The sequence below is a fragment of the Myotis nattereri genome, assembly GCF_964212035.1.
Source record: "Myotis nattereri genome assembly, chromosome: 3".
NCBI classification, from domain to species: domain Eukaryota; kingdom Metazoa; phylum Chordata; class Mammalia; order Chiroptera; family Vespertilionidae; genus Myotis; species Myotis nattereri.
In genome coordinates this window covers 27,864,990-27,873,267 of record NC_138077.1, presented here as the reverse complement: position 1 = coordinate 27,873,267, position 8,278 = coordinate 27,864,990, and the positions used below count along the sequence as shown (strand labels likewise).

At 34.4% G+C, this 8,278-nt stretch overlaps 1 pseudogene across 1 annotated transcript in view; it reads left to right on the top strand.

Moving 5' to 3' along the window:
- Positions 1-296: 296 nt before the first annotated feature.
- Positions 297-8,278, top strand: part of LOC308515316 (ferritin light chain-like) — a 306,095-nt pseudogene continuing 298,113 nt past the window's right edge. The window contains exon 1 of the transcript in view: positions 297-683. The product of the transcript in view is annotated as a ferritin light chain-like (transcript). The remainder of the gene's footprint in view (positions 684-8,278) is intronic.

Below are 8,278 nucleotides of genomic sequence, written 5' to 3'. Positions count from 1 at the left end.
ATAAGATCCTCAACATCATTAATTATCAGAAAATGCAAATCAAACCCACAATGAGATATCACCTCACATCCATTAGAGTGGCTGCTATCAAGTGTTGGTGAGGATGTGAAGAAAGAGAACACTTGTGTACTCTTGGTGGGAATGTAAATTGGTGCAAACCCTATGGGGGAAAAATGGGTGTTCCTCAAAAAATTAAAAATAGATAGTGCCCTTGGTGGTCCCAGATCTGTCTCTGGCTTCAACAATGTTTGGATGAAACAGACCCAGGGTAACTCCTTCCAGCCTCTGGCCACTCTCCAGGGTCTTATCCAGTCACCATCTTTGGAACTAACTCTGAGACCAGCAAACACACTGTGTTTTTTTTTTTTTTTTCTAACTTAATTTCTTATTGCCCAGCAACCATGAGCTCCCAAATTCGTCAGAATTATTCCACCGAGGTGGAGGCAGGGGTCAAATCGCCTGGCCAACCTACCTCTGGGGGTCTCCTACACCTACCTCTCTCTGGGTTTCCATTTCCACCTGGAGGATGTAGCTCTATAGGGCATGGGCCACTTCTTCCTCAAGTTAGTGGAGAAGAAAAACGAGGGAGCTGAGCGTCTCTTAAAGATGCAAAACCAGCGTGGTGGCCACATTCTCTTCCAGGACGTGCTCAAGCCTCCCAAGATGAGTGGGCAAAACTCAGGGTGCCATGGAAACCTCCGAGGCCTTGGAGAGGAACCCGAACCAAGTCCTTTTGGAGCTGTAGGCCCTGGGTTCTGCCCACGTGGACCCTCATCTCCATGGAGAACCACTTCCAGGTGAGCGGGTGAAACTCATCAAGAAGATGGGCTATACCTGACTAACCTCTGAGGGGTAAGTATCTCTTTGAAAGGGTTCACCCTCAAGCATGACTAGGAGCCTTTTGAGCCTAGAGGCTTTTGAGGGGCTCCTCTGCAGCCCCTGGTGTCTGGCTTTTGCTTGAGCCTCTCCCTGAAACTACTAGCCATTCTTTTAACCACCCTGAAACCCTCTCCCATGCACTGGACCAAATGAAACAATAAAGCTTTGTGCAGAAAACAAAATTGAAAATAGAACTACCATATGATCCAGCAATTCTACTTCTACAGAGAAAAAAAGCACTAATTTGAAAATATATATGCACCCCATGTTTATTGCAGCATTATTTATAATAGTCAAGATATGGAAACAGCCTAAATGTCCACAGGTGGATGAATAGGTAAAGAAATTCAGCTATAAAAAATAATGAAATCTTGTCATTTACAACAGCATGGATGGGTGGACCTTAAGGAAATTATGCAAAGTGAAATGTCAGACAGAGAAACACCTTATGATCTTGCTTATATGTGAAATCTAAAACAAAACTAAACAACAAAACAACAAAAACAACCTCACAGATTTAAAGAATAGATTGGTGGTTGCAAGAGTTGGGGTTGGAGTATGGTAGATATGGATGAATTTTTTTTGCTGTTAAAATAAATTGAATAATAAAAAAAACCACAAAAAAAACAAAGCAGAAATAAAACAGGTTGTGATGAGGATGTGGAGTAACTGCATGTCTCATTTATTGCTGGTAGAGAGTGAAAATTAGTACACTGCTTGGGAAAACTGTTGGGTAGTATCTACTAAAGTTTGACACATTAAAATCAGCAGTTTTGCTTCTATAGAACCCAACAGAAATGCATATATGTTCACCAAAAAAGATGTATAAAAATGCTATAGTGAGGGTAAATGAGTGCCCCATATCCTTGGATCATATGATGTATGAGCATCTTCAGAAGTGGGGGCTGTGGAGGGAAGAAGTGAATTTTTTTCTTCAGCATGAAAGTAGTGAACAGGTGGCCATCAGATCCAAGAGCAAAGAACCCAGGGAAATGTAATAAATGTACATGGAGAAAAACATGCTAAAAATGGAGAGGTGGGGAATGGTATAGTAGCATTAGAAATGAATCCAAATAGAAACCTATCCAGTTGCTAATGAGCAATAGAACAGATAAATAATTGATGGTGTATCTACACAATGATATATTATTTGTCTATGAGAAAAAATCGACCACTATTATATTCAACACATAAATTGAAATAAAATCCAGGACCAAATGAGTATATGTTATATGATGTGGCATAAAATTTATAAACAGGCAAAACTAATCTATGAGTTTAGAAGTAGAAATAGCATTTATTCTGGTGTCATGAGAGATAATACTGGAAAAAACCACAAGGGGAGCCCTTTAGATTCTAGTAATGTTCAGTCCTTAATCTGCTGTTTGCAAAGGTAGGTTCAATTTATGAAATTCACCAAGCTATACACTTAAAATTAGTACACTTTTCTAAGTGTACTTCGATTGTGTATTTTAACTCAAAGAAAAACAAAATCTATCAAGTCTGGCTCCAAGGTTCATGTTCTTAACGATAATAGCAATTTGTCATTTTATACATATTGCTGGTAGGGAGGGTACATTTTAATAACCACTTTGGATCAAAAAGTGAAATCATATGATAAAGTTAGAGGTTCAACTATGACACATTATTTCTGTTCCTCGGTATGCAACTCAGAGAAATTCTTGCATATATCCAACAGAAAACATGTACAAGAGTGTCCAGATTTGCATTAGTTGATTAAAAAATTAAAGAAAGACAAAAAATACACCAACTATTAATCAACAAGTAAATAAGTTCTGGCATATTAACCCCATAGAATGTTCTACATCAGTAAACACAAATAAACTACAATCACCCATCACAACATGGAATCACTTTAGAAATAAAATGTTGAGTGAGAAAAGAAAAGGCCCATGACATTACACAAAGCATCATTTTAACAAATCCCAAGGCAATAAAAGCTAAAAAATATAATATTTAGACATGTACTTAACTACTAATTTTTAAATAAAAATTAATAATAAACACTGATTCTAAATAGAGATTACACCTGCCGGGGAGGCAAAGGTTTAGGGCATGAAAGGAGCACATGGTAGATAGAAAATATTGGTTATGTCCTACATCATGAGTTATGATATGGATTTGCAATTGTTTATTTTACAATATGTTTATAACTTACATATATGTTTATATATTTCTATTTATATTTAATGTTATATTTTGTTGATGTGAAAGTAAAAATTAATGTAGAATATCCAAAAACACCTTAACTGTGATGGGAAGGAGAGAGATAAAAGATGAAAAATAAAGTTTAAGGAGGCTTTTCCAAATGCTTAAATAAAAGAGCCAAAACAAAGATAAAATAACAAAAGATAATTTTATAAAAGAGAGAAAGTAATCATTAGTGGGAGATGTCTGGGTTCATCAGAGTGAACTTTTAAGAATCTCATGTGAGAGCTAGCTGGTTTGGCTCAGTGGATAGAGCGTCCGCCTGCAGACTGAAGAGTCCCAGGTTTGATTCCAGTCAAGGGCATATTCCAGTCAAGAGCATGTACCTCAGTTGCAGGATCCTCCCTAGCCTGGGCCCTACCTAGTCAGGGCACATGCAAGAGGCAGCCACACGATGTGTTTCTCTCACATGGATATTTCTCTCTGTCTTTCCCTCTCTGTTCCACTCTCTCTAAAAATCAATGGAAAAGTATCTTCCAGTGAGTATTTAAAAAAAAAAAAAGCTGCACCAGACAGGCACATTGCTTTCTCTCTTCTCTGAGCCCCATTTGCTGGCTCCGCTGATTCAAATATAAATTTTTCCTGTCCTCTTTTGTTCTAGATCTGAATATGTACATGATTATAAAAATATTAAAAAACAAGTTTTAACAGTATAACTTTGTTTATAGGACCATGTTCTATACTTTTCAGATAAATTTTAATACAGTATTAATATGCAGTATAATTTTTGACACATAATACATGTTTTTAAAAAATCTTTAAACTGATGAACTCATAGAAACAGAGTAAAATGGTGGTTGCCAGAGGCTAAGAGATAGAGAAATTACAAGAGGTTGGTCAAAGGTTACAAACTTTCAGTTATAAAGTGCATGAGGTCTGAGAATCTAATGTATAGGAGTGAGGAAAAGTAAGTTTACAGTTGTTCTTATGCAAAAAGACATGCAGGTTATAATTATTACAATAGCTTTATTAATGAAAAATAATATCACAATGCAATTGCAAACCTACTTTTGCCCACCACTGTATAACATGGTGACTGTAGTTGATAACAGTGTATGATATAATTAAAATTTGTTAAGAGAATAAAACCTACATGTTCTCACCAAAATAAAAGATAAATATGTGAGGTTATGTGAGGTGATGGATGTGTTAATTAATTCAATTAGTAGAATCCTTTTGCAATGTATATCAAATCATCATGTGTATACTTCAAATGTATTACAATTTTGTAAATTATTACTCAGTAAAGCTAAAATATCTTTAAACTGATATTAGTTTAACTGATAAACTCATGTTTTTCATTAGGTTGAACAATAAACAATTATCATGTTTAGTAAGTTGTTATCTACTGAATGGCAATTTTGTAAGAAATTTTTTGTTATTAAGAGAATACTGTCTGCTCCTGAAGGAGTTGCTTTAGCTTCCAAGACACTGATTTCAAATTATATTACACTGAAGAGGGGGAGAGCTGATGATAATAGTGAGTTAATATTGGAAGAGTGTCTGAGGATAAAAATATAAGCTGTAGAAATACATTATATTTTTGAATATTACAAATTAATCCTTCAGACACAATCTTAAACTCTTAATACTTGGCTAATATTGATTTTCCTCCTTAGAGGGGTGTGTGTGTGTGTGTGTGTGTGTGTGTGTGTGTGTGTGTGTGTGCACGCGTGTGTGTGTGTGTGTAGGCTATGAATTAAGTGTGTAGGCTATGAATAAATTACCAAAACAAGTTACAATCTGACTAGAAGTTAAATAATTTTTTTAAAATTAGAGATAGCCTGGCTGGTGTGTCTGAGTGGTTGAGTGTCAACCCATGGTCCAGGAGGTCAAGGTTCCATTCCAGGTCAAGGCACATAGCCTGGTTGCAGGCTTAATACCCTGTAAGAGCCGTGCAGGAAGCAGCCAATCAATGGTTCTGTCTCATCATTGATGTTTCTATCCCTCTCCCTCTCTCCCATCCCCTCTCTGAAATAAATAAAAATATATTGTTTAAAAGGAAAAAAATAGAGATAATATTTCAAACACAACTTACTTGAGGTAAATATAGAAACATGAAGTTACTTACCCTTAGACTTGGGTTTAAATTTATACATTTTTACTATTAACTCTGAATAGATAGATCAGTTGACCAATCAATCAATCAATCAATCAATAGATATAATATTTAGTTTGATACATTAAATGAAATAAGCACTTAATCTAAAATCTTCAAATGTCATATTTTCCTTGCATCTCCATGACATTAACTCATAAGTAAAATGATTGATATAATAGAAAAGAGTAAACACAGCTTTTTGTTGTAATAATACAAGTTATTATGTAATAAAGTGACTTTATTAAATATTTACCCTTCTTCAAAAACCATTGAATATTCTAATTTCTATTTTATGTAGATTTCAAGTCACTATTCATGGTTTGTGAAAGAAAACTGAAATCTTCTCACAAACACGTTCAGTTTAGTAACAATGAAACAAATTCTGATTAACATCCAACTACTAATCGAAGTACTGTAGCTGCACATCAATTTTGATGTTTTTAATTGCAAGGTTTATACCTAAGTAGCTGCTTAATGATCTGAGACCCTGGCTTCAAAACAGAAAACATTTTAATGATAACTCACTTTGGTGCTCATGAAATTTTCATGTGTTCATGAACTATTATACCTTATGTTCAAACTTTGCTTACTCATCTATTTTATAAAACTGATGCTATATCTAAAGTTTATTGAGAAAGTGTACATAGAGTGAAGTATTCATATGTAAGTAAACCGATCATTTCTCTCGGATTGTATTAACCTGATTCCCTGATATAACCTTAGTTATTTCACTTTAATTTATGGACAGTTTATCGTAATATACTCTGTATTTGGGGGGCTTTTTTTAATCTTTCATTACACTAAAAAGATATTCTTATTCATTTTTTTAAAGTAAAGATACGCACAAGTGAATGTTTGAGTGATTGATTTTGTTCCACTTTTATTTTATCATGTGTCCAAATCAATGTTCCATAATCATATAGTTCTGTCAATAGTTCTTTTTGAAATTTTAGAAACTACATTGAAATATCTTTGGCAATGTGGTACTCAAGTGCTAATAAAAAGTGGATTTCTCTCTTTTTCTTTTTCTCATGTTAATGAATAATGATTGAACTAAAATAGAAAAAGAAAAGCATGGACATTACTCAAATTTTGTTGATCCATTTCTATATATGGAATATATATGGAAATATAATTCAATAAAAGTTATCTATAATTTGACATACAAAACACTATTCATTCAAAAGATATTCATTGACCATGAATATGTACCTAACAACTGTTGTTAAATTGAAATACAGAAAACAAACCACACACACACACACACACACACACACACGGAGAAAAAATGGTAGAGTACATGTAGATTTGTTTTATTTATCTTTTTAAACTGGGTAAATTAAATTTATTGAGGTTGCATTGGTTAATAAACTTATACAGATTTCAAGTGTACAATTCTATGATACATCATCTGATATATTCGTTATTTTTCCAAAGTAACATTTGTTTAAAATACTATCTTTTATCACGACACCATTGTTTCTTATAGTCATTGTAAATCAGATGACTACATATGTGTGATCTGCTTTAGGACATTCCATTTTGTTCCATGGGGGCAGGTTTTTTAAAATACATTTATATTGATTTTAGAGAGAGAGAGAAAAGGAGAGGGGGAGAGAGAGAAACATCAATCAGTTGACTTCCACATACACTCTCACCGGGAATGGAACCCATGACCTGGGTACAGGCCCTGATGAGAATCAAACTGGAAACTTTTCAGTGCACAGGACAGTGCTCACTCAAACAGCTGAGTCACACATGCCAGGGCTCATCGATGTAGTTTTATATCTTTGTGCTGAAAGCACACATTATGATTACTATTTATTTTATTAATACAATACTCCAGGCTTTTAGTTTGGAGCATGACACACTCACAAAGTTCCCTCTCTGGGAGTCCCGAATCCTAGCTCTTATCTTGTTAGCAACATAAGGCACTGATACATTTTTGTGGTCACTTTAGCAATGGATAGGACCTGTGTCCAGGAAACTTCTTGAATTCTTAGTAAGTCAATGAAGAATAGGTGTGTCCTGTGTGTGTGTGTGTGTGTGTGTGTGTGTGTGTGTGTGTGTGTTTTGCTTGTTTGTTTTGTAGTCAATCTTTTTCCAAATGTAGATCTGGGGTTATAAAATCAAGTTGATGGATCACAACTAGATGCTATTTTATTTATTTGTTTCTTATTTTTCATTTTAATAAATAGAATTAGAGAACCTAGAAACACAAGCTTGGATTATTGTTTCCAACTACTGAACACCTAAGTAAGTGTCTTACAATCCTTGTCTTCCTTAATGAGCCATTTTGTTTTTACTTTAAACTCTAGTCTTAAAAAAAATTAAAATTTTTTATTAAACATCATCACTGTGGAACAAGAGGCATTTATACTACCAAAGTGTTCTGGATATGTATAAGAAAGTAAAGAATCAAATAAGTGAAAATTATTTCTCTAAGAACTCCTAGAATTATGTATTATCTGACATCTTCGTCCTTCCTCAAGAATTGCCCTAAACTAAAAAATGTTGGTCAAACCCTTTCCCTGGGCAGCCCATATTCAATAACTGGCTGATAATGGGGTATAAAGTTCCACCAACTGTGTCTCAATTGAGAAAATTTCAAGGTACATTCCCTTTAAGATCAATTGAGTCATTTATTGAAACCACATCCCAACTCATTTCCTTCACCCCAATTCAATTCACCCATTCTGCTTCCCTAGAAATAATTCTTAATAGACTTCTTTTATGCAGATCTCAAGATGACTTTCCCAGCAACTAGAATAGAATGGTTCTTATTATCTACATGACCAGCGCAAAAATTGGCCTCTGGAAAACAAGAATGAGTAGAAAATCAAACATGCGAAGTTCATCCTCATAATACAACTTAATTGTTATAAGTTTTAGAGAATTTCAAGCATTTTGTATTTATTCATCAGAACTTTAATGGTGACTTCTTATGTGCTAACTTCCTTACTAGACTTTGGGGTATGTGTTAACGTATGACACATTAAATTCATGTCTACAAACTAGAAGTGGATCCTTGGTTCTGTTCTATAATTATAGTATACTAGAGGTCCGGTG